The 3064-nt window shown below is 37.0% G+C and overlaps 1 pseudogene; it reads left to right on the forward strand.

The window, feature by feature from the left end:
- Positions 1-563: 563 nt before the first annotated feature.
- On the forward strand, positions 564-2128 carry LOC117015937 (40S ribosomal protein SA-like; annotated as a pseudogene).
- The last annotated feature ends 936 nt before the right edge of the window (positions 2129-3064 follow it).

Here is a 3064-nt window from a genome sequence, read left to right on the forward strand (position 1 = left end):
AACATTAACAGATTGGGGCGGGGGGAACTCCTATGCTCCTATGGTATCTCCAAAACGTTTAATAAAACTGAACACCCACTACTGATAAAAACTCTTAACTAACAAGGACAAGACACTTCTTTGACTTGTTTTTTGCAAAGAGTGTAAAAATACAAAGAGTGTAAGAGATGATGGAATATTAGAAGCTTTCCATTAAAGTCAGGAATAAGGCAAATCACTGTCATTATTCAGTATTATGCATTCAAATCTACGCCATGCAATGGCAAGAACCAGAAGTTAGTTTTAAGAATTAGAAACAAAGAAACAGAATTGTCATTATGGTATCTATGGCTTATATAATATCGTTCCCAAAACATCTAAGAAAATTAAGCAGAAAAGTATTAGAATTAATGAGGATTCAGTGAGGTGCTTGGATGTAAGACTAGTATACAAAAATGAGTTGTTCACCTTTACCCAGTAATAATTACAAAATATAAATAATGAAAACCATAAAATACCTAAAAATAATCCAATTAAGCCACACATAGACTGTAAATGAAGAGAAGTATAAAGTTTTACTGAGCAGTACAAAAGAAGCCATGTTATAGAAACATGCCATGTTCCTAAGTAGGAAGAATAAATAGTGTAAAGATATGGAGCCTCCACAAATTGATAATTGAAAACAATGCAATCCCAATCAAATGTCATCAGAACTTTTTATAGAACTTCACAAGCTGATTCAAAATTTCACATGGAAGGAAAAGTACATAAGGATAACTAAGGGTATTTTTTAAAAGAATAAAAAGGGCCTATCAAATATTTAAAATACAGAGTAATGAAAAAGGTGATATCTGTATAAGAATGAACAAATCAGTGGAAAACAATAGAGTAAACAATAGGCCCATGTGTGTCTATTTCCACATGGGAGTAGAATGTATGGTAGAAATGATATTTCATATCAATGGGAAAAGGATAAACTAGTTGAACAAATAGTTCTGGGAAAAGTGGATATACATTTGGAAATAGTAAAGTTAGATACCTACAACATATAATAGTAATTCCAAATTAAATCTTAGTAGTAGAGAAGGCCTTCTTAAGCAAAACTAAAAATGCAATAAACAGCAGAAAAGGATTGATAAATTTGTTCTATTAAAACATCATCATTTTTTTCTGTGCTACTCAGAGAGGGACCCATATGGCATTGTTCTTGGTTCCCACATAACTTAAAGGGAATCTTTTACAATGTCCAGAGCCTTTGATGTCCTGCAAATGAAAGAGGAGGATGTCCTCAAATTCCTTGCAGCAGGAACTCACTTAGGTGGCACCAACCTTGACTTCCAAATGGAACAGTAAATCTACAAAAGGAAAAGTGATGGCATCTACATCATAAATCTGAAGAGAACCTGGGAGAAGCTTCTCTGGCAGCTCATGCCATTGTTGCCATTAAAAACCCGGATGTCAGTGTCGTATCGTCCAGGAATACCAGCCAGTGAGCTGTGCAGAAGTTTGCTGCTGCCGCTGCAGCCTCTCCTATTGCTGGCCGCTTCACTCCTGGGACCTTCCCTAACCAGATCCAGGTTGCCTTCCAGGAGCCGAGACTTCTGGTGGTTACTGAGGCCAGGGCTGACCACCAGCTTCTCACAGAGGCGTCTTAGGAGTATGTTAACCTGCCAACCATCGCTCTGTGTAACAGTCTCCTCTGTGCTCTGTGGACATTGCCATCGCTTGCAACAACAAGGGAGTTCACTCCAAGGGTCTGATGTAGTGGATGCTGGCCTGGGAAGTTCTGCGCATAAATAGCACCATCTTCCGCGAGCACCCGTGGGATGTCATGCCTGACCTCTACTTCTATGGAGACCCTGAAGAGATTAAAAAGTAAGAGCAGGCTGCGGCTGAAAAGGCTACGACCAAGGAAGAATTTCAGGGTGAATGGACTGCTCCAGCTCCCAAGTTCACTGCTGCTCAATCCAAGGTTTCAGACTGGTCTGAAGGCATGCAGGTGACTTCCGTGCCTGTTCAGCAGTTTCCTAGCGAAGACTGGAGTGCTCAGCCTGCCACTGAATGGGTGGGAACAATCACTGACTGGTCCTAAGCTATTCTTCCACAAACTCTTATGCAAAATGGAAATACGGTTGATGAAAAATAAACAGTTTCTAAAATAAAATAAAAATAACATCATCATTTAACATGTTTAACATCATTAAAATATGCTAAATAATACTATAAACAAAGTTTAAAATGAGAAACAACTAGGGGATATATTTTTTCACATGAACAAAATATGTTCTGGATTAATAACCAGAACCCAAAGAAACTACTAAAATCAGAAAGAGACAAATAAAAGGAAAATTCAGCAACACATGAATATGTATTTCACAGAAAAGGAAAAAATAAAAACAACAAACATGTGAAAAGATGCTCAACATCACTAGTAATCACATTGCAAATTCAAGCAATGAGATACATTTTTTATCCATCAGATTCACAAAGTCTACAGAGGTTGATATCCAGAGTTGGTGAGGATGTGGAGAGATAGTACTCTTCCACACACTGTTAGTAAGAGGTTAAATAGATACAGCCTTTTGGAACAGCAAAGTCTTAACTTTCAAAAATTAAATGTGCATATCTTCTTCAACCCAGAAGTTCCATTTTTTAATTATCTATAGTAGATCTGTATTTACTCATGTGCACAAAAATACATGTACAAAGATTTTAACTGCACCCTTATTATCACTGGAAGCTACTTAAATATCTCTCAGTAAGGTAAATGATAAATGTGTTTGCAAACTATGCAACACTATGCAATAGAGCCCAGAATGGGATGGACCTATAAGTACAGACATTGAAAGATGTCCAAAACCTACCGCTGAGTAAAGAAAGCAAGGTGATAATGGAATACTATTTTTTTTAAATCACAGGAATACAAAACTATCTATTGGTCAATCATGTGTGTGTGTGGTGTAAATGTATAGAACAAACTCTGGAAGGACACATTCCAAATCAATGATAGAGTTTAACTTTGGTAAGGGACAAAGAATTGCAGGGGCATGAAGTTGAAGTTTTCTATATGGCTTTTTAATAAGGA

This window comes from Rhinolophus ferrumequinum, chromosome 23 (assembly GCF_004115265.2).
Source record: "Rhinolophus ferrumequinum isolate MPI-CBG mRhiFer1 chromosome 23, mRhiFer1_v1.p, whole genome shotgun sequence".
Taxonomy (NCBI): domain Eukaryota; kingdom Metazoa; phylum Chordata; class Mammalia; order Chiroptera; family Rhinolophidae; genus Rhinolophus; species Rhinolophus ferrumequinum.